Source organism: Trachypithecus francoisi, unplaced genomic scaffold, assembly GCF_009764315.1.
Source record: "Trachypithecus francoisi isolate TF-2019V2 unplaced genomic scaffold, Tfra_2.0 Lachesis_group3, whole genome shotgun sequence".
Classification (NCBI taxonomy): Eukaryota; Metazoa; Chordata; class Mammalia; order Primates; family Cercopithecidae; genus Trachypithecus; species Trachypithecus francoisi.
In genome coordinates this window covers 15812649-15840004 of record NW_022681468.1, presented here as the reverse complement: position 1 = coordinate 15840004, position 27356 = coordinate 15812649, and the positions used below count along the sequence as shown (strand labels likewise).

At 45.1% G+C, this 27356-nt stretch overlaps 1 protein-coding gene and 2 non-coding genes across 4 annotated transcripts in view; all 3 read left to right on the top strand.

Moving 5' to 3' along the window:
* The window catches only part of DGLUCY (D-glutamate cyclase), a 161316-nt gene that overhangs the window by 4258 nt on the left and 129702 nt on the right, over window positions 1–27356 (top strand). The window lies entirely within an intron of this gene.
* On the top strand, window positions 26238–26301 carry LOC117071718. The gene has a single exon (XR_004432467.1). It is a non-coding gene; the product is annotated as a U7 small nuclear RNA (small nuclear RNA).
* Window positions 27007–27068, top strand: LOC117071708. The gene has a single exon (XR_004432458.1). It is a non-coding gene; the product is annotated as a U7 small nuclear RNA (small nuclear RNA).

Here is a 27356-nt window from a genome sequence, read left to right as displayed (position 1 = left end):
AGATCGCGTCATTGCACTCCAACCTGGGTGACACAGTCAGACTCTCTCTCAAAAAAAAAAAAGAAAAGAAAAGTTGGAATAAGAAGGTGGAGTAGAGGTAGAAGAGGAAAACCTGGAGAGTTTTTTATCTTGGAAGGCAAAGTATTTCCAGAAGGAAAGAATGGTCAGCTGTATCAGATACCCTAAGATGTCACATGAGGTCTAGAAAGATCCAATGAATTTGTCAACTTGGGTGCCGCTGATGACAATATCCAGAGCAGTTTTGGCAAGGCAAATGGAAGGTGAGGAAGTAGTAACCGTGTGTGGGGACATATTTTACTCCGAAGGAAAATAGAGAACAAAGGTCCTAACTGGAGGGATCTGGGGAGTTTTTTTGGTTTTTTAATCTTATCTTCAAATAATCTTAAAACTGCGGAAGAGTTGCAAAACTTAGTAACATTAGTAAAGCAGAAGCACGCCATGTGATCACTTAGATGTGCACACATGCAGGAAGAGTTTCTTCCAGAGACTTAAGCACTGTGCTGAGTGATAGGAGGGAGGAGAGGCCATGAGTTAGGGATCTGAGGAGAGTGGAAACAGGTTGGAACAGCCACTGTGAGAAATAGATATATCTGGGCAGCTTGTATAAACGCTGACTAGCACAGGGCTCCAGTGGAGTTAGAAAACCTGAATCAGGATAGTCAAGTGTCTTTCTCTAGCAACTTACATATTTTCTCTGGGTGGGAGATGAGCGGTTGGACAACAACCTGGTTAAAATGAATGGCCCTGGGGCCCAAGCTGGGTGAGAAGGCAATGAAGCCAGGATAAACTGCTAGCCTGGAAGAATAGGATGGAGTCCAAGGAGTTGGCACTAGTATGGATGAGTTCTCAACCTTGGCTGAACATCGGGATCACCTGGGATACTTAAAAATAACAACAAAACAAAACAAAAGACTCCACCACTCCTACCCCTAAAAATGTGACTTAAATTGGTCTGGGGTGGGGCCTGGACTTTGGGATTTTTTTTAAAGCTCCCCACATCATTAACCTAATGTACAACCAGGTTTGTAATGCAGAACTTTTGCACAACTATTAGAGCAGACAGTGGTAAATAAGAGCAAATTGGAGTTTTGGTAAAAAACAGCAACTTTTCAAAGGTAGTGATGACGCTAGAGAGAATAGAAGGGAAAATTATAAATGAGTAGCTGAACACACCAAATTAATTGGGTGGGGGGCTTGAGTGATAGTGATATGACCGGACAGCTTGGAGTCAAATGAGGAAAAATTGTTGAACTGGGGTGAGATAATGGACTATGGCCTGGAGGATGCAGCAGCTGGAAGTGAGGAAAACGTCACTGTTCCCTCCTGCTCTGAGAGATGGAGAAGTAGAGAGGGAGGGGTCCATGAAAAGGCTGGGGCAGAGAGGTTGTCTGACAAAAGGTCAGATTTCTGCTATGGCCAGAAGACTAATCAAGAAAAGACCTTGAAAATATGTTTCTTCCTCTCAGAAACTGACTTTATCGGCCAGGCGCAGTGTCTCACGCCTGTAATCCCAGCATTTTGGGAGGCCAAGGCAGGAGGATCACCTGAGGTCAGGAATTCGAGACCAGCCTAGCCAACGTAGTGAAACCCTGTCTCTACTAAAAAAGAAAAATTAGCCGGGTGTGGTGGCACGTGCCTGTAATCCCAGCTACCAGGGAGGCTGAGGCAGGAGAATCGCTTGAACCTGGGAGGCAGAGGTTGCAGTGAGCTGAGATTGCGCCATTGCGCTCCAGCATGGACGACAGAGCGAAACCCCGTCTCTAAAAAAGAAGGAAAGAAAAGAAACTGACTTTATCCAGGCTGGCTTGGTACCTGCTGCCAGAACAGGGTCTATACTCACCCCCTTTTGTTGTAGGCCTGTGTCTGTGGCACCATTCTGTGTGGTCTCACCTATCCTTAGCTTTACCCCTCTTCACTGAGAAGTGGAGAGGATCACTTGATCCTCTCCCAGGAGTTCTTGAATCCAGCCTGGGCACATAGCATGGCCCCATCTCTAAACAAAAGGAAAAAGAAAAGCCACTATCACTTGCCATAAATAGGAATCAGGAAGTAAATATTGAAATAAATACAATGCAAACAAAATGCTGGTAGCTGAGTCTGAGGTCTATACTTTCCTTGTTAGAAGGAGTTATTTCGTGCTGAGCAGATTGAGGAAGAACAAAAAAAAGAAGAGTGATTGGTACAAATTAGAGAAAAGCTAAAGACTATTGGCACCAAACCCAGGCTTTCTTCTTGGTATAATCACAAATGAAAGGGAACCAAAAAACCAAAACGCTTTTTAATTGGGAGAGATGAGAAGTTTAGATGGTACATGGACAGTCGTTTAATTATATAAGTAAGCAGAGGGGGAGAGGGCCTCACTTGGTATAAGCCACTAGGACTTGATTAATCTCATCATTTAGGCAATGTGAGCAGGAAGTTCCTCACCTTTGCATTCACAGGAAGTAGGAAACACCCAAGGCCCACCACATCATACTTCCCTGTAGCTGGCTCTATCAAAACACTCCAAAGTATACATAGATAAGAAAGAAAAAGCTTTCAAAAAGTCAAAAGTCAAAAACTACATTACCAGTATCTTTTTTTTTTTTTTTTTTTTTGAGACAAGGCCTTACTCTGTTGCACAGACCGGAGTGCAACGGCATGATCTCGGCTCACTGCAACCTCTGCCTCCTGGGCTCAAGCAATCCTCCTACCTCGGCCTTCCAAGTAGTTGGGACTACAGGCACGTGCCACCACACCCGGCTAATTTTTATAGAGATGGAGTTTCACCATGTTGCCCAGGCTGGTCTCTAACTCCTGGGCCCAAGCAATCCACCCACCTTGGCCTCCCAAAGTGCTAGGATTACAGGCCTGATCCACTGTACCTGGCCCGTTATCAATATCTTAATACTATTTTTGACCCTGTCAGTACCTTCACCATGTGATATAGAGCCAGTAAGTTGAAGAGACTCACTGCAAGATACAGAGACCAACACGGTTGGGGGTGTGAAGTTCACACTTACTGAAGACACCCACCACTACTGAAGGTGACGTGTCACCACTGTTCCGAAGTGAGAAGTTTGGGAATGTACTCGCGCGCGCGCGCACACACACACACACACCCCATGCATTCACAAACAGAGAGAGACAGTCTTGCGAAGGGAACAGCAGCAAGTAAGCAGTGTCCTCACCTTACCTTTTGATGCACCAGATACTACCTTCCTAGCTTAGCAACCTTCCTAGCATTGCAGATGAGGAGCACTAGGACGAAAGGGAAGATTCAAGTTTAAGACGTGACTCCATCCATCTCCATTTGAAACTGTGCCAACCAGCACACAACTGTGAAAGACTTCGGAGGGATACACATCACATATATCCAGTTAAAAGATATAAAGATATTTGGGGCTGGGCGCAGTGGCTCACGCCTGTAATCCCAACACTTTGGGAGGCCGAGGAGGGTGGATCACCTGAGGTTGTGAGTTCGAGACCAGCCTGACCAACATGGAGAAACCCCATCTCTACTAAAAATACAAAATTAGCCAGGCGTGGTGGTGCATGCCTGTAATCCCAGCTACTCAGGAGGCTGAGGCAGGAGAATCGCTTGAACCCGGAAGGTGGAGGTTGCAGTAAGCTGAGATCGTGCCATTGCACTCCAGCCTGGGCAACAAGAATGAAACTCCATCTCAAAAGAAAAATAAAATAAAACAAAATAAAGATATTTGGACTCCCTTCCTCTCTCCTCTCTTGAAATCTTCTGGAAGGAATATAAAAAGAAAGCAAAGCAAAAACACAGAAAAGTTCCCATTTTTAATGAAACAAGGAAACGCTCAGAACCTCAAACCACAAACCATGAGATATGCCTGCCAAATACTGCAGAGTCTGTACTAAAATTGATGAAATGCCAAGAGTCGATGTACACTGCCTATATCCATGAGCAGGAAGTATATTTCCTTAGAGGGACGAAATCATTGATCCTTGGATTGGAGGGTGTTTCTCAAAGGGGAAAGGAGACTTGTGTTACTAGGGAAGAATGAAATAAGTTTATGTGGTACGTGAAGAGTCATTGAGTTGTATTAAATAACTTCATGAAAAAGTGATTCTTTTTTTTTTTTTTGGTTCCCTTTCATTTGTGATTACATCAAGAAGAAAGCCTTGGTTTGGAGCCAGTAGTCTTTAACTTTTCTCTAATTTGTCCTAATCACTCTTTCTAACAAGGAAAATGCAGACCTCAGACTCAGCTCGCAGCAGACAACTGTATCTAGCTAGAACTTACTGAAGTTTTGTTTTCGTTGCATTTATTTATTGTTTATTTTCTATTTTTGAGACAGAGTCTTGCTGTGTCACCCAGGCTGGAGTGCAGTGGCATGGTCTCAGCTCACTGCAACCTTCACCTCCCAGGTTCAAGCAATTCTCCTTCCTCAGTCTCCCAAGTAGCTGGATTACAGGCGCCCGCCACCATGCCCAGCTCATTTTTTTTGTATTTTTAGTACAGACAGGGTTTCACTATGTTGGCCAGGCTGGTCTCGAACTCCTGACCTCAGGTGATCTGCCCACCTCAGCCTCCCAAAGTGCTGGGATTACAGGCATGAGCCACTGTACCCAGCCTCATTGCATTTATTTTAATATTTACTTTCTATTTATGGCAAGTGATACTTTCTTTACTTTTCCTTCTTTTTTTTTTAAGAGATAGAGTCTTGCTACGTGCCCAAGCCAGATTACCGAACACATGGGCTGAAGTGATCCTCCCACCTCAGCCCTCCAAGTTGCTGGAACTACAGGTACATGCCATTGTGCCCAGCTTAGTATTTTTCACTTATGATAATGATATACCTCTTTTTTTTTTTTTTTTTTGACAGAGTCTTGCTCTGTCACCCAGGCTGGAGTGCAGTGGTGCGATCTTGGCTCACTGCAACCTCCGCCTCCTGGATTCAAGCGATTCTCCTGCCTCAGCCTCCTGAGTAGCTGGGATTAGAGGCCACTGCCACCACACCTGGTCAATTTTGGATATACCTCCTTTTTAAATAAGAAGGCATTTAGTTGAAAAAACTGGGAATTAATTTAAAGAAAAAAATTGATTTTAGTATAGGTGATCTACAGATAAGGCAAAAATTGTGGAAGTGGTACTCAAATGACTGAACTTTGTATTTGAGTTACAAGACCCAGGAAAAACTGGTAGTGTTCCTTTGAAGAACGAGTATGATAGCAGGGAGGGTAGAAATCAGGGAGAAGCTGGGAAGATGGTTATTTATTTCTATTTTTTGTGACCTGGCCTCCAAGCCAAAAGAGTCTCTTGGAGATGAAGGGGTGAAGGGGGTAGAGAAATAATTTCTAGATTAGAATCCAGAGCGCCTAGAGTGACAGGGCTTTGCTGGGGGCCTTGGCAACCTCCTGAGAGCCAAAACCTGAGAATCTCAGACATTCTCTGAGATGGAGAGAAAATACTGTCAACAGATTTGAAACACACTAAAGTGAAGCAGCTAATTGCCTCAAAGTCCTTCTTCTTCCTCTACCCATGCTATTTAACAAATAATTCTCCATCACATCAGAGATATTACAAAGTTATCTCTTTTTAAAATAAAAAAATACTCAAAGGTGAGGTTCAGAAGTAAAAATAACGAATTATAGAACAACAAAAGAGGGAAAAAATGAATGGCAGGTCTCAAGAAAAGAAAGGCAGGAAAGCCACTTTGGAATCAACCAAAAGAGAATGAACGAAAGTGAAAACAATGGAACAATATGGAAAAGAACAAAGAAATAATATGGAAAAGAACAAAGAAAAAATATTTGATAGTCATGAAAAATAAGCAATAGAGATCCAACAGATGCATAATTGGCATTCCTGAAGACCAAGTCAGAACAAATGGAACAACAGAATAATGGAGGAAATGTAACCAAAATGAAAACTTGAGTCAGCAGGTAGAAAGCACACACTGTGTCAAGATAAAATGGGTACAGAGTGATCAATAAAAAAATACATCAGATTTTTAAAAATCAAGAGCAACACAATGTTAAAGGACAATGAAGCAAGGTTTATAAAATTGAACGGCATGAAGATATGACTCATGAATTTTATATTTTGCCAAATTGTCCTTTAAGAACTCTAAAGGCTGGCCTGTAATTGCAGTACTTTGGGAGGCTGAGGCAGGCAGATCCCGAGGTCAGGAGATTGAGACCATCCTGGCAAACACGGTGAAATCCCGTCTCTACTAAAAATGCAAAAAAAAATTAGCCAGGCTTGGCCGGGCATGGTGGCTCATGCCTGTAATCCCAGCACTTTGGGAGGCCAAGGCAGGCGGATCACGAGGTCAAGAGATGGAGACCATCCTGGCTAACATGGTGAAACCCTGTCTCTACTAAAAATACCAAAATTAGCTGGGCATGGTGACAGGCACCTGTAGTCCCAGCTACTCTGGAGAGGCTGAGGCAGGAGAATCACTTGAACCTGGGAGGTCGAGGTTGCAGTGTGTCGAAATTGCACCACTGCACTCCAGCCTGGTAACAGAGCAAGATTCTGTTTCAAAAAAAATAAATAAATAAATTAGCCAGGCGTGGTAGCACACACCTGTAGTCCCAGCTACTCAGGAGGCTGGGGCAGGAGAATGGCGTGAACCCAGGAGGCAGAGATTGCAGTAAGCTGAGATCGCGCCACTGCACTCCATCCTGGGCAACAGAGCGAGATTCCATCATAAAAAAAAAAAAAGAAAAAAAAAAGAAGTCTGAAGGCTATTGACAGTCATTCTTGAGCATGAATGAACTCAGAGTTTCCACATTCTTGAAAAAAAACTTATTTAAGTTGAAATTATTCAACCAAGAGATTAATCAAAATGGAGGAATCAAGGAAAGAATTGAGGATTAAAAAAAATACTGAAGATGAGTTTTGAATTGTTTTAAATACAGAACCAAGAATAAATAGCTGTGGAATTTATGGTCCAAGAACAAAATGTAGGCCTGGGCATGGTGGCTCACACCTGTAATCCCAGCCCTTTGGGAGGCTGAGGCGGGTGGATCACGAGGTCAGGAGATCGAGACCATCCTGGCTGACACAGTGAAACCCCGTCTCTACTAAAAATACAAAAAATTAGCCAGGCGTGGTGGCGGGTGCCTGTAGTCCCAGCTACTCAGGAGGCTAAGGCAGGAGAATGGTGTGAACCCGAGAGGTGGAGCTTGCAGTGAGCCGAGATTGTGCCACTTCACTCCAGCCTGGGTGACAGAGCGAGACTCCGTCTCAAAAAAAAAAAAAAAAAGAACAAAATGTAGGCTGGGTATGGTGGCTCACGCCTGTAATCCCAGCACTTTGGGAGGCTGAGGCGGTTGGATCACGAGGTCAGTCGTTCGAGACCAGCCTGGCCAATATGGTGAAACCCCGTCTCTACTGAAAATACAAAAATTAGCTGGACGTGGTGACGGGCACCTGTAGTCCCAGTGACTTGGGAGGCTGAGGCAAAAGAATCACTTGAACCCAGGAGGCGGAGGTTGCAGTCAGCCGAGATGAGGCCACTGCACTCCAGCCTGGTAACAGAGCGAGACTCCGTCTCAAAAAAAAAGAAAGAAAAAAAAAGAAAAAAGTGTAAACATTCCAAACTCTTATACTGTAAACATAATTATATACATAACAAAAATGGGGAAGTGAGGGGAAAGGGCAGTTGGAATATTTCTAAGCATGTGTATTTACTCATCTTTAATGTCTGGAAAATAATCCACTGTAAGAAATGAGCTCCAGCCAGGCATGGGGGCTCATGCCTACAATCCCAGCACTTTGGGAGGCCCAGGCAGGAGGATCACGTGAGCCCAGGAGTTCAAGATCAGCCTGAGGCAACCTGAGGAAACCCCTTATCTACTAAAAATACAAAAAATTAGCCAGGCATAGTGGCATGCACCTGTAGTCCCAGCTACTGGGGAGGCTGAGGCATGAGAATCTCTTGAATGTAGGAGTTGGGGGTTGTAGTGAGCTGAGATCATACCACTGCACTCCAGCATGAGTGACAGAATGAGATTCTGTCTCAAAAAAAAAAAAGTAAAAGAACTCCATGAACTGCAGCTTTTTCAAACAAACACAATTCTAATTTCTTGATGATTTTTGTGTTCATTTTTCTTATCTTTAAGGGGGTTATTTTAGGAATTTTTGTGGTTTACAAACATTTAGCTGAAGTTCAGCAATTCCTTCTATTTTACTTTGTTTCTGTTTTCTGTAAAATTAAACTTAATTTTACTTAAAAATAATTTGTAGAATAAAATTCCACTGTTATCTATTGATCTTTTTGCTCTGCATGCCCAAGTTCAGATGACATATTCCAAATGTTGGTGGCTGTTTCCAGAAAGTGAGATTTGAGACACCAGGAAAAAAAAAAAAAACTTCCTCATGGTGCTTTTTAATGCTTTTTAGAAAAGCTCATTATATATAAAAAAACAGTCATTTTTCTTGAGTAGTGTGGAATAGAAGGATAAGATGGCCCCCATGCCTTTCATCACCAGATGTTATACCCATGATTATGTGATTTATGTGGTGAAAAGGATTTTGCAGATGTCATAAAAGTTATTAATTACAGGCCAGGTGAGGTGGTTCATGCCTGTAATCCTAGCACTTTGAGAGGCTGAGGTGGATGGATTGCCTGAGTTCAGGAGTTCGAGACCAGCCTGGGCAACATGGAGAAACCCCATCTCTACTAAAAGTTCAAAAATTAGCCAGGTGCGGTGGCACTCGCCTATAGTCCCAGCTACTCAGGAGGATGAGGCATGAGAATCAGTTGAACCTAGGAGGCAAAGGTTGGAGTAAGCTGAGATCGTGCCACTACACTCCAGCCTGGGAGACAGAGTGAGATTCCATCTCAAAAAATTAAAAAAAAAAAAATTAACTCTGTCATCCAGGCTAATGTTTCTGTTTTTAGTAGAGATTTTTGTACTTTTGGTAGAGACAGGGTTTTGCCATGTTGGCCAGGCTGGCCTCGAGCTCCTGACCTCAAGTGATCCATCCCCATTGGGATTACAGGTGTGAGCCACCACTCCTGGCTGCATGAAAAAGCTTGAATGCAAAAGAGGTATCTGGTTGCTGGCTTTGAAGATGGAGGGGACCAAGTGGAAAGGCCCTGAGGAGCAGCCCCCAGGAGTTAAGAACAAGTCCCTTGCCAACAACCAACAAGGAAACAAGGACCTCAGCCCTATACCTTCAAGAACCTTCAAGGCAGGAGGATCACTTGAACCCAGGAGTTCAAGGCTGCAGCGAGCTATGACAGTTTCACTGTACAAGATAAACTGAAGATAAATGAAGTTAATAAGGCTAAGGTGGGAGAATCCTGTGAGGCAAGGAGTTTAAGACCAGCCTGGGCAATATAGCAAACCCCTATCTCTACAAAAAAATTTAAAAATTGCCTGGCACGGTGGCTCACACCTGTAATCCCAGTGCCTTGGGAGGTTGAGGTGGGCAGATTGCTTGATCCCAGGAGTTTGAGACCAGACTGGGCAACATAATGAGACCTCATCTCTACCAAAATATATATGTATATATATATCGCTTGAACCCAGGAGTTCAAGGCTGCAGCGAGCTATGATGGTCTCATTGGACTCTAGCCTGGGTGACAGAGTGAGAACCTGACTCAAAAAAAAAAAAAAAAGGATGAAAGTAACAGCATCTTTGTTCTTCAGACAGATTCTCTCTGACATCTACCTCCCAACTTCTGCCCCATATAATTTTATGGATAAAAAACATTTACCTTCTATACTTAACCGTAATTAAGTATTCTGCAGACTGATCCTAAAACATGAAAATCACTTAAACAGCATTTATTAGATTGATGCAAAAGTAATTGTCGTTTTTGCCATTGAAAGTAATGGCAAAAACCATACTACAGTATTCTGTAAATATTTTTCTCTGAAGAGGCAAAATGTTTACAAGAATTACTCTTCTTGGCTGAGTGTGGTGACTCATGCCTGTAATTCCAGCACTTTGGGAGGCCGAGGCTGGCGGATCACCTGAGTACAGGGGTTCAAGACCAGCCTGACCAACATGGAGAAACCCCCTCTCTACTAAAAATACAAAATTAGCCAGGCGTCGTGGTGCATGCCTGTAATCCCAGCTATTTGGGAGGCTGAGGCAGGAGAACTGCTTGAACCTAGGAGGCAGAAGTTGCGGTGAGCCAAGATCATGCCATTGCACTCCAGCCCAGGCAACAAGAGAAAACTCTGTCTCAGAAAAAAAAAAAAAAAAAGAACAAGAAGAAGAATTGCTCTTTTTATTGTACGAACTTCTTTCCTCTTGGATCTTCTATTTGCCTTTCTTGCATTTTTTCCTTATCATGATTCATTTTACCCTAGTTTCTTTATCCAGTTAGGTATTTTGTTGAGTTTTTAAGCCCTCCCCTCTGAGGCTCATCATCCTCCTCCTACAGGGTTGTCATGGTAGCATTTACTTTCATGGCTTTCCAGGGCCAATTGTCTTTTGTATTTAGGGTAGAGACAAGGTTTCACCATGTTGGCCAGGCTGGTCTCGAACTCCTGACCTCAAGTGATCTGCCCACCTTGGCACCCTACCTAGAGTCATGTTTTTAATTAATTAGAACCCTTGTTTGTCCTTTGTTGGGCATCCTATCTTTCTGAATATATTAATTAGAGCTTTTTAGTTTAGTTTGCTTTAATTTGGGTTCTCTTCCTCAAATAAATGCATCCTCCAGGGTTGTTGTTTTATTTTCCTGCTTGTTTTAGTCTTTCTAACTGGCTGACTGTGGGAATGGACAAGAGGAAATGGAGTAAGGGCTGCTCCTTACTCTTGACCAAATGCATCTTATAATACCTGAAGTCAGTGTTTGCTACCATCAAAGAAGCAATCAGCATTAGCCCAGGTGGTTCATTTCCTTATTTATTCAGCATCTTTACTGGACCCTTTCTGTGTGCCAGTGCTACAGAGGTTATAAAGATGGATAACAGGCCAGGCGCGATGGCTCATGCCTGTAATCCCAACACTTTGGGAGGCCCAGGTGGGCAGATCACCTGAGGTTGGGAGTTTGAAACCAGCTAGGCCAAACCCCTATCTGGTTTGTAGTAGAGATGAAACCCCATCTCTACTACAAATACAAAAATTAGCTGGGCGTGGTGGTGGGTGCCTATAATCCCAGCTACTTGGGAGACTGAGGCAAGAGAATTGCTTGAACCTGGGAGGTGGAGGCTGCAGTGAGCCGAGATTGCACCACTGCACTCCAGCCTGGGTGACGGAGTGAGACTCGTCTCAAAAAAAAAAAAAAAAAGATGGAAAACAGTGCGTGCCTTTCAGAAGCTCATAGCTGGGTAAGAGGAGACAGACACATAAACAAGTACAGTCTCTCTCAGTATCTGTGGGGGATTAATTCCAGGATCCCCAAGGATACTAACATCCGTGGATACTCAAGTTCGTAGCATCTGTAGATGCTCTTTTTACACTATGTATAAAATGTAGTATTTGCATGTAACCTGTGCACATCCTCTCATGTACTTTATAATCTCTAATCTCTAGGCTACTTATAATACCTAATGCAGTGTAAATGCTAGGTAAGCAGTTGTTATACTGTATGGGTTTTCTATTTGTATTTTTTATTGTTTTTTTCTTCCTGAATCTTTTCCATCCAAGGTTGGTTGAGTCTGCAGATGTAGAAGCCGCAGACAGGAAGGGCCACTGTGTGTGCAATAGTGTCTTGAGTGTTCCAGTAGGAGCCCGTTTAGGACCCAGTGGAGGTGGAAAAGGGCAAGTGCTCAAAGCTACTGGGAAGGGAGGATCTGGGAAACTCCACAGGGGTGGTGATACTTGCCTCAGGATTGAAAGATGAGTGGGCATGGGTGAGGGATGGAGTAGGAATCCAGGATTCCAGGCAGAGGGGGCAGTGAGAGCAAAAACAAAAAAGCAAGATGCCGTCCCAGGAGTGCTGGGGACTGCAAATTCCCAGAACCCCAGAGCAATGAGGCTGCATGAGGGAGGGAGTCACGGGCCAGACCATGGTGTCCTGTGTTCCCGGTCACGGTGCCCGCATGACTCCGCAGGAATGGGAAATACTAACAGCCTGGACACAGGACAGTGCCATGATTAGATTTTTGTTTCAGAAAGTTCCAATAGGCTGGCACAGTTGCTCATGCTTATAATCCCAGGCGTTTGGGAGGCCAAGGTGGAAGGATCGCTTGAGCCCAGGAGTAATATCAACCTGAGCAACATCGTGAGAGCCTGTCTCTACAAAAAATGAACAAAATTAGCCAGGTGTAGTGGTGTGTGCCTGTGGTCCCAGCTATTCAGGAGGCTGGGTTGAGGATCACTTGAGCCAAGGAGGTAGAGGTCGCAGTGAGCCATGATCACGCCACTGCAGACTGAGTGTCAGAGCAAGACAAGCAAGCAAGCAAGGAGGGGGAGGTGTGGGGGGAGAGAGAGAGAGAGAGAAGCAGAAAGAGAAGAAGGAAGAAAGGGAGGAAGGAAGGAAGGAGGGAGGGAGGCAGAGAAAAAAAAGAAAGGGAGAAGGAAGGGAGGGAGGGAAGGAGGGAGGGAGGGAGGCAGGAAGGAAGGAAGGAAGGAAGGAAGGAAGGAAGGAAGGAAGGAAGGAAAAAGAAAAAACAAAAAGAGGCTGGGCACGGTGGCTCACACCTGTAATCCCAGCACTTTGGGAGGTCAAGGTGGGAGGATCACAAGGTCAATAGATCAAGACCATCTTGGCCAACATGGTGAAACCCTATCTCTACTAAAAATACAAAAATTAGCTGGGTGTGGTGGCACGCCCCTGTAGTCCCAGCTACTTGGAAGACTTAGGCAGAAGAATCACTTGAACCCGGGAGGCGAAGGTTGCAGTGAGCCGAGATCTCGCCACTGTACTACAGCCTGGGTGACAGAGTGATATTGGGTCTCAAAGAAAAGAAAAGAAAAAAAAAGAAAAGAAAAGAAAGAGGGAGGAAGAAAAAGAAAGAAAGGAAGGAAGGAAGGGAGGGTAGGGGAGGGAAGGGGGAAAATGAGAAAGAAAAAGAGGAAGGGAAGGAGGAAGGAAAGAAGAAAGGAGAGAGAAAAAAGAAAGAAAGGAAGGAAGGAAGGGAAGTTCCAATCATACTAACTAAAATAACTTTCTTTTCATAGCAAACTATCCCCACAAATAGACTCTGCTTGTAGTGTCTTACTGGTGCAATAAACATCAACAGGCCTTAAAATACTAAGCTATTTTTTTGTTGTTTTTTTGTTTGTTTGTTTTTTATTTTTTTGAGATAGCTGCTCAAGCCCAGGCTGGAGTGCAGAGGCTCAATCTCAGCTCACTGCAACCTCCACCTCCCGGGTTCAAGTGCTTCTCCTGCCTCGGCCTCCTGAGTAGCTGGAATTACAGACGCCCACCACCACGCCTGGCTAATTTTTGTATTTTTAGTGGAGACGGGGTTTTGCCATGTTGGCCAGGCTGATCTTGAACTGTTTCTATTACTTTTAAAAGGCAGTATGAATCAGTGTTAATAAAAACTACTTTGAATGGTATGCTAATGAGTAATTAGATTGAATTTCCCTCAAAAACTGGATTTAATAACCTTGGCCTACATTTACTTTCAAGGAACTTGGTTGTCTGCCTTTATCCTGAAAATGAAAACTTGTGGTTTTAGAAGCTACTGTTTGATGGGGAGGTTGCAGTGCGGAAGAATTTTCCCCTGCAGCGGGTCTCCTTTGAGTTCTTTGCTCCCTCCATCCCCCCATGCCTTCATTCACTGTCTTTCTGTGAACCAGCATGTGCCTCGTTTTGAAAACACTAGTGTGACCTCAACAACTAAGATTAAAGTAACAGTTGTTAGAAAAGAGCATAGTCTTGTACCCTAGAGGATGTGGTAGCCCCAAGTAAGCAAGAACTGTGCCACATTGAAGTTTTGGGGTTTTGGTTTTTGGTCTTCAAAGTAATTCATTTTCTCTGAAGAAAGCTGGAGAGTCAGGAAACTAAGAAATGGAGCAAAGTAATCTTTAACTGTCCAGGGACAACCTCTGATAATACATTGGAATATTTTCTTCCAATGTTTCTATTTTGTGTCTATTTATTTTTAATATTTATTTATTTAGAGACAGAGTCTCACTTGGTCACCCAGGCTTAAGTGCAGTGGCACGATCTCAGCTCACTGCAACTTCCGCCTCCCAGATTCAAGTGATTCTCCTGCCTCAGCCTCCCAAGTAGCTGCAACTACAGGCACCTACCACCATGGCCGGCTAATTTTTGTATTTTTAGTAGAGATGGTGTTTCACCACATTGGCCAGGTTGGTCTCAAACTCCTGACCTCAAGTGATCTGCCTGCCTTGGCCTCCCAAAGTGCAGGGATTACAGGTGTGAGCCACCACGCCCAGCCTTATTTTGTGTTTTTTAAAACTTTTTAACACTTGGGAATCATTCCAAGCACAATATTGTACCCTGCCCTTTTTGGCTTAACATGATATTATCAGCATTTCCCTACATCAGTAAAATATCTTCATAAACATGATTTCTTTCTTTTCTTTTTTCTTTTTTTTTTTTTTTAAGGCAGAGTCTCGCTCTGTCACCAGGCTGAAGTGCAGTGGTGCAATCTCGCTCACTGCAACCTCCGCCTCCCAGGTTCAAGCAATTCTCCTGCCTCAGCCTCCCAAGTAGCTGGGACTACAGGTGCCCAGCACCACGCCTGGCTAGTTTTTGTATTTTTAGTAGTGACAGTGTTTTGCCATATTGGTGAGGTTGATCACAAACGTAAACATGATTTCTAATGACTGCCTGATAGTCCATAACTTGGATTACACTAATTTCCTAACAAATCACCTACTAACAAACTTTTAAGTTCTTTTTTTTTTTTTTTTTTTTTGAGACGGAGTCTTGCTCTGTCGCCCAGACTGGAGTGCAGTGGCCAGATCTCAGCTCACTGCAAGCTCTGCCTCCTGGGTTTACGCCATTCTCCTGCCTCAGCCTCCCGAGTAGCTGGGACTACAGGCGCCAGACACCTCGCCCGGCTAGTTTTTGTATTTTTAGTAGAGACGGGGTTTCAGCGTATTAGCCAGGATGGTCTCGATCTCCTGACCTCGTGATCCGCCCGTCTCGGCCTCCCAAAGTGCTGGGATTACAGGCTTGAGCCACCGCGCCCGGCCCCAATTCTTTAGAATATTTTATGATTACAAACAACACTGTGATGAAGAGCTTTATCCAAAAAAAAAATGTCTCACATGTCAAACTGTTTTACTAGAATAGATTCAGAAAGAAAAGGTTTGAATGCTTTTATGACTGTTAAAAAATTACAGTAAATATATATAACATGATATATATCATTTTAGCCATATGCAAATGTACTATTCAGTAGCTTTAAATACATTCACAATGTCATGTCACTATCACCCTATCTACACCCAAAACATTCCATCATCCTCCGGACCCATTAAACAATAACAGCCCCATTTTTCCCTTCCCCCAGGTAACCTGTATTCCACTTTCTGTCCCTGTGAATTTGCCTGTTACAGGGACTTCATAGAAGTGAAATCATACAATATTCTGCTTTCTGTGTCTGACTTATTTCACTTAGCATCATGTTTTCAAGGTTCATCCATGTTGTAGCATATATCAAATTTTCATTCCTTTTTATGGCTGAATAATATTTGATTGTGTATATATACCATACATTCTGCTCGTCTATTCATCTGTGGAGGGATGTTGCGATTGTTTCTACCTTTTGACTGTTGTGAATACTGTTGTGATGAACGCTGGTGTACAAGTATCTGTTTGAGTCTCAGCTTTCAATTCTTGTGGATATACACCTAGAAGTAGGATTGCCGAATCATACAGTAAGTCTATGTTTAACTTTTTGCAGAAACTCACACCATTTCTTCTTTCTTTTTTTTGAGATGGAGTCTCGCTCTGTTGCCAGACTGGAGTGCAATGGCGTGATCTCAGCTCACTGCAACCTCCACCTCCCAGGTTCAAGCGATTCTCCTGCCTCAGCCTCTTGAGTAGCTGGGATTATAGGCACCCACCACCACACCCGGCTAATTTTTGTATTTTTAGAAGAGACGGGGTTTCACCATGTTGGTCAGGCTGGTCTCGAACTCCTGATCTCGCGATCCACCCTCCTTGGCCTCCCAAAGTGCTGGGATTACAGGCGTGAGCCACCACTCCCAACCAGAGAACATATAATTTTTAATGCTTTCGCATTTTAACCAACCATCCCAAACTCATGGTGTAAGAGAGCTTCATCCAGCCCGGGCGACAGAGCGAGACTCCGTCTCAAAAAAAAAAAAAAAAAAAAAAGAGAGCTTCAACTATCCATGTGAAACCAGGGCAAAAGTGGAGTCCTAGTAAGAGTGCTTTAGACTTTAGGAAAATCTTCAACAAATATGAGTGCCTTTTGTGTGCATTGTGCAACATTCAGTCCTTTGAGAAAAAGCAAAGAAGTCTAGAAAAAGAATTCCATTTCATTCATTTATTCAAAAGCATGTATTGGCTGGGCGCGGTGGCTCACACCTGTAATCCCAGCACTTTGGGAGGCCGAGGCGGGTGGTCACCTTAGGTCAGGAGTTCGAGACCACCTGGCCAACATGACGAAACCCGGTCTCTACTAAAAATACAAAAATTAGCCTGGCATGGTGGTGGGCGCCTATAATCCCAGCTACTTGGGAGGCTGAGGCAGAGAATTGCTTGAACCCATGAGGTGGAGGTTGCGGTGAGCCAAGATCGCGCCACTGCACTCCAGCCTGGGGAAAAGAGCAAGACTCTGTCTCAAAAAGAAAAAAAAAGACCCAAAACCAAAAGCATGTGTTAAGAGAATAATAATGGGTAAGCCCTGTTCTGTGTGCTACATAAACAAGTACAAGTGCCATGTTAACTAAGCTGAGAGAAATGTTGAAGAAAAAACAGGAGACACATCCCACAGCAATATGGTACTAAATTTCAAATGACTTCATCATAAGTAATAGGGATTCATACATGGGAACAAACCTTGATGGCCATAGGCCAGGGCCAGCATGACCTTTCCAAAGGGTGATATTTTAGCAGGTATATTAGTTTCCTACTGCTATTGCAAATAAATTACTACAAGTGGCTTAAGACAATACACATTTATTGTCTTATAGTTCTGGAAGTCAGAAGTCCAAAGTGGGTCTTCTGGGCTGAGACCCAGGCATTGGCAGGGCTGTGTTCCTTTTTGGAGGCTCTAGGAGTGACTGTTTCCTTGCCCTTTTCAGATTCCAAAGGCTGTCTGCACTCCTTGCCTTGTGGCTCCTTCCTTTGTCTTCAAAGGCCATCTCTCCAGCCTCTGTTTCTTTATTTTTATTTTATTTTATTTTATTTATTTATTTGTGTTTTTTTTTGAGACAGAGTCTCACTCCATCACCCAGGCTGGAGTGCAGTGGCACCGTCTCAGCCCATGCAACCTCCACCTCCCATGTTCAAGCGATTCTCCTGCCTTGGCCTCCCGAGTAGCTGGGATCACAGGTGCACACCACCACGCCTGGCCTCTCCAGCCTCTGTTTCTGTCGTCACATCTCCTCTCTCCTCTTTGACCCTCCTGTCATCCCCTTCATAAGGACCTTCATGATGACATTGGGCCCACCCAGAAAATCCAAGATAATAAAGCCACCTCAAGGTCGTCAACTTCATCATGTAAAGTAACATATTCACAGGCTCCGGGGATTAGGATGTGGACATCTTTTGGAGTTGGAGGTGGGGGCACATTATTCAGCCTGCTGTAGCTGAGTAACGTTTGGAAAAGCAGAGAAGAAGGAAATTGTGATAGAGCGTGCAGAAGGTATTTGTCAGTTTGACTGCATGCAATACCCTTTCTTATTTGGGAAGAATTCCAAGATAAAAAGTGAGCCACACCCCCCTCTTCCCATGAAAGAGGTACCTGACCCAAGCATAGCCAGTCTGATGTTCTGACCACCATGTTAACCAAATGTCTTTGCTTTTACTTCCTTGCTCTTGGGCTTGTGTTTGGAGGCCTTATCAGAAACAGCCACGTGAAGCTTATTATTGTGATTACTTCAGGAACATTGTTGAGAACAAAGTCCACCTCGATACCAGGAATACCAGCAATTCTTACGAGCACATGGCTTGCTGTCAACTTACAGAGGTGGTGACTCCTGTAATTGGACATTTCCCAATCCTTATCATGTTCTGTAAGGTTGAAGCCAGCTGTTAGAAGTTTGACGATGACCATTAATTGCAAGCCTCTTCCTGTCAGTGTTGGAAGCTGATTAAAGGCAAGCCGAAGGATCCTCATGAAGTTCCTGTTGGTATCAGTTTCATTATCACAGGCCTTTGGTGAATGTGTTAGACATGTAGGTTGCACATCTTGTTTTGTTTTGATTTGTTTTTTGAGACAAGGCCTTGCTCTGTCGCCCAAGTTGGAGTGCAGTGGTATGATCACAACTCACTGCAGCCTCGACCTCCTGGGCTCAAGCAATCCTCCTGCCTCAGCCTCCGGAGTAGCTGCGATTACACACATGTGCCACCATGTTTGGTTGATTTGTAAAATTTTTTTGGTAGCGATGGGGGTCTCACTGTGTTGCCCAGGCGAGTCTCAAACTCCTGAGCTCAAGTGATTCTCCTGCCTTGGCCTCCAAAAAGGCTGAGATTACAGGCATAAACCATCATGCCCATCAGAGTTTGCATCTCAGAAAGATCTACAGGCATTCATGCCCTGCCCCAATTTTCAACCCTACATCTACGTGTTGGGAACAGTGCAGGGAAAAGAGCCACATTTGTGCCTGCCCTTAGCACACTTATATTTCCACCACATTGGAGGTAGTGGTCTGCCTCCCACTTAAAGAACAGAGAGAAGGCTGGTCACAGAGGCTCACGTCTATAATCTCAGCACTTTGGGAAGCCAAGGCGGGTGGATCACCTGAGGTCAGAAGTTCGAGACCAGCCTTGCCAACATGGTGAAACACTGTTTCTACTAAAAATGCAAAAACTAGCCGGGCATGGTGGTACGTGCCTGTCATCCCAGCTACTTGGGAGGCTGAGGTGGGAGAATTGCTGGGACCTGGGAGTCAGGGTTTGCAGTGAGCCGAGATCATGCCACTCCACTCCAGGCTGGGCGACAGAGAGAGATTCCGTCTCAAAAAAAAAAATAAGAACAAAGAGAAAACGATCCATAAAAGAGCGAGTCTCCAGGCCTGACCCAGATGTCCTACTGTCAGCAAGCAAGAGAAGCAGCAGCAAGAAAATACATTCCTTGAAGTTCCTTCCTAGGGGATGCAGACATTTGTTGCTTTTGTGTGAACTTGAGAACAGAGATGCCAGCAATGTTTTTCTATTGTTTTTTTAATAATATGTCAGAAATATGTGTTTCCACCTTGGGGCCTCCAGATCTACCATGGCTCATTGTTAAAGCATCATTTAGGGTTTAGCTCAGCTGTCACTTCTTGAAGTCACTTCTATGGCCCCCAGTCTAATGTAGCTTCCCCCTATCCACCCCACCGCTATTACTCTCCATCTCATCTCCATTCTCTGCTTTAATGGCTTCATAGCATAGACCACTATCCAAAATGATCTTTTTCATCTATGTATTTTCTTCTTTGCTGCTGGTGGGCTTCCTCCTTCAGGAAGTAGGGAGTTTCCCTGTCCTGTTCTTGCTGTGTCCTCAGTGCTTAGCATAGTCTCTGGCACACAGTAGGGGTGGCAATACATGTTGTTGAATGAATGAGGGGTGCTGCCTGGGCCAAGACCTGAGCTCCTGGATGCCCCCCATCTATTTGATACCAAGCATTAGCAGTTCTCTCCACCATCATCTGTCTCTCTCTCTCTCTTTTTTTTTTTCTTTTTTTGAGATGGAGTCTTGCTCTGTCACCCAGGCTGGAGTGCAGTTGCCTGATCTCGGCTCACTACAACCTCTGCTTCCTGGGTTCAAGAGATTCTCGTCCCTCAGCCTCTTAAGTAGCTGGAATTATAGGCGTCCACCACCATGCCTGGCTAATTTTTTATATTTTTGGTAGAGATGGGGTTTCACCATGTTGGTCAGGCTGATCTTGAACTCCTGACCTCAAGTGACCCACCCGCCTTGGCCTCCCAAAGTGCTGGGATTACAGGGATGAGCCACCATGCCCAGCCCATCTATCTCTTATGCATCTCTTCTTCTCCATCCCTCCCACCCCCTAGCACTAACGTTCAAGCTCTAAGGCAATTACAATGGTGGTAACTGCTCAGTCTGCACCAATCTCTAGCCCACCCTGTCACCAAATGTTCCTCCTGAATCTCACCAGGGTGCTTTCCTCTCTATAATTATTAGCTTTGATCTGCTCCACTCCAACTAGTGGACTGATTTCCATTATGGAGGAGGAGAGAGGCACCCCGGGGAGATACATTGTACTTGAAGTGGGTGTACGGATGTGCAGATTGGAAGCAAAGCAATGCCTTCTCCTGCCTGCACTTTTGTTTTATACTCACAATGTTTATTTTTGTGTGTCAAAATTGTTAAAGGAGAGCCTGAGATTTTGTGTTTATCAAGGGAGGGTGGTGGTGGTGTGATTTTTCAAAGTTAAGAGAGGCTGGGCATGGTGGCTTATGCCTGTAATCCCCGCACTTTGGAAGGGCAAAACAGGAATATAGCCTGAGTCCAGGAGTTCAAGACCAGCCTGAGCAACAGGGCAAGACCCCATCTCTACAAAAATGTTTAAAATTAGCCTAGCATTGTGGTGTGCACCTGTGGTTCCTGCTACTCCAGAGGCTGAAGTGGGAGGATTGCTTGAACCCGGGAGGTTGAGGCTTCAATGAGCCATGTTTGTACCACTGCACTCTGGCCTGGGTGACAGAGCAAAACCCTGTCTCAAAAAAAAAAAAAAAAAAGAAGTAGTTAAGAGAACTGTTGATTGCTCTCTCCACTAAAGTAAACCTCACCCCTTAGTGCCTTTGCCCATGTGGGTCCTCCCTCCTGACCTCTGCCTGGGAAATTCCTGCTCTCTTCAAGGGCCAACTCCAGGGCCCCTCCTGGGCTGTGCCACTTTCTCCATACCCGCCACATCTTTTTCCCCTCCCCTAGGTCCCTTAGCACTGTGTCCATAGCTCTCATGAGTCAGTACAGTTGTCCCTCAGGATCTATGGAAGATTGGTGCCAGGATCCCTTGCAGATACCAAAATCCATGAATGCTCAAGTCCCTTTGGTGTTTGTTTGTTTGTTTGTTTTGAGTGTGCGTGTGACGGAGTCTCACTCTATTGCCCAGGCTGGAGTGCAGTGGCATGATGTCAGCTCACTGCAACCGCCACCTCCTGGGTTCAAGCGATTCTCCTACCTCAGCCTCCCAAGTAGCTGGGATCACAAGCACGCGCCACCACGCCTGGCTAATTTTGTATTTTTAGTAGAGATAGGGCTTCACCATGTTGCCCAGGCTGGTGTCGAACTCCTGACCTCAGGTGACCCACCTTACTTGGCCTCCCAAAGTGCTGGGATTACAGGCATGAGTCACTGCGCCCAGCCCTGCTCAAGTCCCTTATAGCAGGGGTTCCCAACTCCCAGGCCATGTACTGGTACTGGTACCAGTTTGTGGCCTGTTAGGAACTGAGCCGCACAATGGGAGGTGAGCAGCAAGCAATCTGTATTTACGGTCACTCCCCATCGCCGGAGGTCCACTTCCTGTCAGCCCCAGTGGTGGCATTAGATCTCAGGGGAGCATGAACCCTATTGTGAACTGTGCACATGAGGGATCTAGGTTTTGTGCTCCTTATGAGAATCTAATGCCTGATGATCTGTCAGTTTCTCCCATCACCGCCAGATGTAACTGTCTAGTTGCAGGAAAACAAGCTCAGGGGCTCCCACTGATTCTACATTATGGTGAGTGTCATGATTTCATTATATATTACAATGTGATCATAATAGAAATGAAGTGCACAATAAATGTAATGCACTTCAATTGTCCCCAAACCATCCCCAACCCCCTGCCTGGTCCGTGGAAAAATTGTCTTCCATGAAACTAGTCCTTGGTGCCAAAAAATTGGGGACTGCTGTCTTACAAAATATGGTGTAGTATTTGTATGTGACCTGTGCACATCCCCCTGTATACTGTAAGTCATTTCTAGATTACTTATAGTATTGAATACAATGTAAATGCTATATAGACCATTGTAACACTATCATTTAGGGAATAATGACAAGAAAAAAAGCCTGTACATGTTCAGTACAGACACAACCTTTCATTTTTTTTCTGAATAATTTTGCTCCATAGTTGGTTGAATCCACAGAGGTGGAACCCACAAATATAGAGGGCTGACTGTATTTTATACCTGTTCAGATCCCCTATCAGATCAGGTGAGCTTCGAGGGCTGGACACTCAATAAACACTTTTTTGTGTTTTATTTTTTAATTTAATTAATTAATTAATTTTGAAACAGGATTTCACTCTGTCACCCAGGCTAGAGTGCAGTGGCTCGATCTCAGCTCACTGCAACCTTCACCTCCCAGGCTCAAGCCATTCTCCTGCCTCAACCTCCCAAGTAGCTGAAACCACAGGTGCGCACCACCACACCTGGCTAATTTTTTGTATTTTTGGTAGAAACGGAGTTTCACCGTGTTGCCCAGGCTGTAGACTTCCCTAAATTCCCCCAGAACAAAGACAAGACTGACTCCAGGGTCCAAATCAGGGCTGCACCTGCAGGTGGCTGCAGTTCATGGGACCCACCTTTGAAAGTCAGAGGTGAACAGAGTCTAGAAGTTTGCCACAAGATTGATGTCAGCTAGTCTTGCTCCCTGGTCTCCACAGACTAAAAAAGTCGAGCCCCCCAAAAGTTCAAAGGACTCAACCAATGTCTTCATCTTCTCTGTGCCTAGAATCGAATCAGGCACTGCTTACAAAATCATCTTTGTCCATTCAAAAAATATTTATTGATCACCTATTACGTGCCAGGAATTGTATTGCCCTACAGAAGCCCCCTGTCTGATGGGTATATAAAGTAGAGGTTCCTCTTCGAAGACTTTCCTTCCCATCTAATTAGTAATATTAGAAGTAAATAGTAACTTCTCTTAGAAGCAAAATTTATTCAAAGACCTGTGCTAACATTCTTAAGCATCTGCTATCCGTTATAAAGAAATCAATGTACTTTATGTTCTTAGCTCCCACAATTTAGCTGAAGTATTTGCCCTAGCATGCTTATACTGGTCCAAGCAAGCATTAGGTCATAGCCTGTTCCTCTTCCTTATTTGAAGGTGTTTTTACCTTTCTCAGCATTCCACAAGTTACTTCCTCCTTTCTTTGTTCTCCTCTGCCTTTGCTTCTTTTAAAAAGTTCTAAGTTGCCAGCCATTCGGGACAAATACAGAATGTGAGGTCCCGTTCCAGCCAGTGGAAACTGGACACAGCAGTAGGGTGGGTGTGTCAGGTTATAAATTACCCTGTCTCCTTTGTTCAGTGTACTCTCGTGACAAAAATGCTGGTGAGTGTACCCTTTCTGCAGAAAGTAAAAATGGCCTTGCTAAGGAAATTAAATTTATGTTCAAGTGCTATTTCTTTACAGCACCAGGGAACCAGAAATGCTTTTCTAACCTGGGGAAGACAGACCTATAGCCAGCTACAATGAGACAGCCCAGGGATGGAGCCTCTAACCCAGCCGGGGGTCAGAGGAGGCATCTTGGGGAGGTGAAAGCTGAGGGGAGTCTGCAAGGAGGAGGAGGAGCTGGGCAGGCAAAGGGTCAGAGGAAGATGTTCCAGGCAGAGAAGGTGAGCTGGGAGCCAGGGAGAAGCGGACCCCACTGGAAATTGCAAGTAAATATAGAGAAGTCAGTATATGTGCAAAGTGCTTTGTCCAGTTTTGGAACTGCAAGGAATTAGAAAACAGTGACCCTGACCTCAAGGGATTTACAGTAAAAGATATGTGAAAAGGCAAATAGATGATGATCTAGAGCATCATGTTTTGCTTCACCTTCCTGGGGGTTACCTAATACAGTTTGAATGTGATTTGGAGCTTCCACCCCACTATTAGAAGAATACTTTTCTTTCCATCTTGGAGCATGTCAGTTTTCCATGTTAAGTTCGACAACCACAGGGTTCTACTCAGTCACTAGAACAGTCCTAGAGCTTCTGCCTATTAGAGAGAAAAAAATCAGAGAAGCAGATGAGTCCCCCTCAGTGTCTTGTTCTCTGCTGTTGTTATTGCTGTTGCTGTCAGTGGTGCCTCTGGTGAGACCTCAGAGCCTGGGGCAGAGCTTGTCCAAGGAAGAAAGTGCTTCCAGGACAGAGATGGGGGTTGTGGTCAGGGAGAGAGGGGAGAAGAGGACCCTTTTGCATAGGGTCCCCCTAAGCAGGGGTTGCTGCAGGCCATGGTGACCTCAGCTCCCAGTGCCTTGGCCTACTGGCCCTGAACCATTTCAGATCCTGTGAACACAGGCACGTGCACACACCCAGAGTCACCCCCAGGGACAGGGGGCTGCCAACCTGAAGCCACATGTATTCTGGGAAGCAGCATCTATCTTTCCTCGGGGACCTCGCCCTCCTAAGCAAGGAAGTTCCTCTGTCTTCTGTTTCATGGCCAGCTCTGTCCCCAGGATGAATGGCATCTCTCTGTGGAGACTAATGGGGAATATTACTTCACTCTGGTACACATTTGACAAGCAAGTGGTTAGATCAATGCCACAGGGCCCGCTCAATAAATACTGGATGCTGATTGTACCAGACACTGAAGGAATTGTCCATTCCGCACCGGTTGCCCCTCCTAAAAACTGCCTCTTCCTCCATTCTTGTCATGGTTCCCTAGACAGCTGCAAGGTTCTGGAACCATCTTGCCCTCCTGCCCACCATGGGACAGTAAGTTTCTTCCTGAGTGTTTCTGGGGACTTGCAACTGAGAAAGTCAGCGTTCTTCTGATGATGGAAACTGCCAAATGTCCAACTTAGGAGCTGGTGGCAGCTGTCAGGAAGAAAAGGGTGACTGTGCAGAGAGAAAAGGCAACAAGAGTCACAGGGCAGAAAGAAGCAGGAGAGATGAGGGACCCCTCAGGGGAGTCTCTGGTTCTCATGATGTCTGACTTTCCTGCCGTTCTGGCAATAAAACCCTCTCTTTGCTTAAGTGACTTTGCGTGCTTTATGTAAATCTGTCACCTTATAAACTAGGGGGACCAAGCAATTTATTGTCAAAATTAAGACATTTTAAGAATGAAAGGGGTGGCCAGGCACAGTAGCTCACACCTGTAATCCCAGCACTTTGGGAGGCCGAGGCGAGTGGATCACCTGAGGTCAGGAGTTCGAGACCAGCCTGGCCAAGATGTGAAATCCCGTCTCTACTAAAAATAGAAAAGTTAGCCGGGCATGGTGGCCCATACCTGTAATCCCAGCTACTCGGGAGGCTGAGGCAGGAGAATCACTTGAACCCTAGAGGCAGAGGTTGCGGCGAGCCGAGATTGTGCCACAGCACTGCAGTCTGGGTGACAGAGCAAGACTCTGTCTCAAAAAAGAAAAAAAAAAAAAAGGGTCATCCACTATGTACCCACAAAAATTAAAAATAAAATTTTTAAAAATAAAAGAATGAAAGGGGACATTACTAATAATTACTCTAGGATAACAGATGTAACCTGGAATGGTCTCAGACAAGCCAAACCTCTGTGCACCCTACTTACAACTCACCAATCCAATCATGGGACAGTCAGTCTGTCCAACTCTACAGAGGTGCACAAGCGGGGCCCTGAAGAAGGAGGAAACATCTGACTATGCAGGTATCTGGCTGGCAACTGCAGAAACACGTGCCCTAATACCCATTCCTCTCTCCTTGCTGGCTGAGCACACTTTCATTGCACCTCCATAGGGAGGAAAACACCTTGTTCCAGACTGCTTCCAAAATTACGTCAGGTTCATATCGGGGAAAGCCCACAGATGAGCCACAGACTGGCTCCCATCCCAGTCATGGATCTCGGTGAGGACCACTTACTTCCCTGGACCTCAGCCAGAAAAAGGAGTGGTGAGGGTATCTGTTGAATGACAGTGATATTGCCTCCATATGCTCTGTTCTTTTGTTTTAGATGCTACTGCGTCCCAAGCTACATCCTCTGTGAGTTTTTTTTGGTTTTTTTTTTTGAGACGGAGTCTTGCTGTGTCTCCCAGACTGGAGTGCAGTGGCGCGATCTCGGCTTACTACAAGCTCCACCTCCCAGATTCATACCATTCTCCTGCCTCAGCCTCCTGAGTAGCTGGGACTACAGGCGCCCACCACCACGCTCGGCTAATTTTTTGTATTTTTAGTAGAGACAGGGTTTGTATTTTTAGTAGAGACAGGACTTTACCCCTGAAGAGCTATTGCTTTAAGGAGTATTGAGGGTAGAAAGATATCTGTTAAGCTAGCTTGGCAAATTCCCCGACCAGTGTTACAACTCTTTTAGAATTTGTCTAGGATGGTCTCGATCTCCTGACCTCGTGATCCAGCCGCCTCGGCCTCCCAAAGTGCTGGGATTACAGGTGTGCGACTGCGCCCGGCCCCTCTGTGAGCTTTTAAAACCTTCTCCCAGCCTCCTGCATGACTTTGGCCATAAGTATCATTCCTCATCTGGGCTGAAACCAACAGGGAGTTCCTGAGGGTCGGGCAGCATTTGGTCATGAAGGGCAGGGATGCTCTGCCTCCTGCCATGGCTCTGGGGGAGCTCTGTCCTAGTTAGCAAACTAAGAGCCACTGGCAGGAGCTTGTTGATCTCAGGAAAGTCCACCGGTAGCCATGGGGTGCATGATCCAGCTCCCCTCTGACCCTATTTGGTCATAGGTAGGTTCTCTAGGACTGATGGGAAGGAGACATTGAGGAAGATGCCTAAGACATCTGGTGGAGCCTTGGCTGTTCCCTCTCCACTGTCCCTATCAGACTCCCAGCAAATGTGCACAGGGAGGGTGGGGATGGCTCCGTCTTCCAGGGTGACTTGGGGTGAGCATCCTGCAGCTCAGCAGCTGCATCCTGCAGGGCGAGTCCACCCATTTCCCTGGCTTCTCCAAACACCTCAGCCTCTTGGTCTCTATCCTTTGCCCTCTGCAAGAGAGGGAGGAAGGTGTGGTCAGCGTGGACTTTACCCCTGAAGGGCTATTGCTTTAAGGTGTGTTGAGGGTAGGAAGATATCTATTAAGCTAGCTTGGCAAATTCCCCAACCAGTGTTACAACTCTTTTAGAATTTGTCTAGCAGGTTTTCTGGTCTTTACTGAAAAGCCCCAAATAAAAATACAATGTAAGACAAGACAAGACAATACATTCCTTTCCATAAATTCCTCTTCTGGAAAGCCCCCCTTTCCCTCCCCCCCCAAAAAAAATTTCTGGCTGGGCACAGTGGCTCACGCCTATAATCAATCCCAGCACTTTGAGAGGCCAAGGCAGGCAGATCATTTGAGCTCTAGAGTTCAAGACGAGCCTGGGCAACATGGTAAAACCCCATCTCTACTAAAAACTACAAAAATTAGCCAGGCGTGGTGGCAGGTGCCTGTAATCCCAGCTACTCGGGAGGC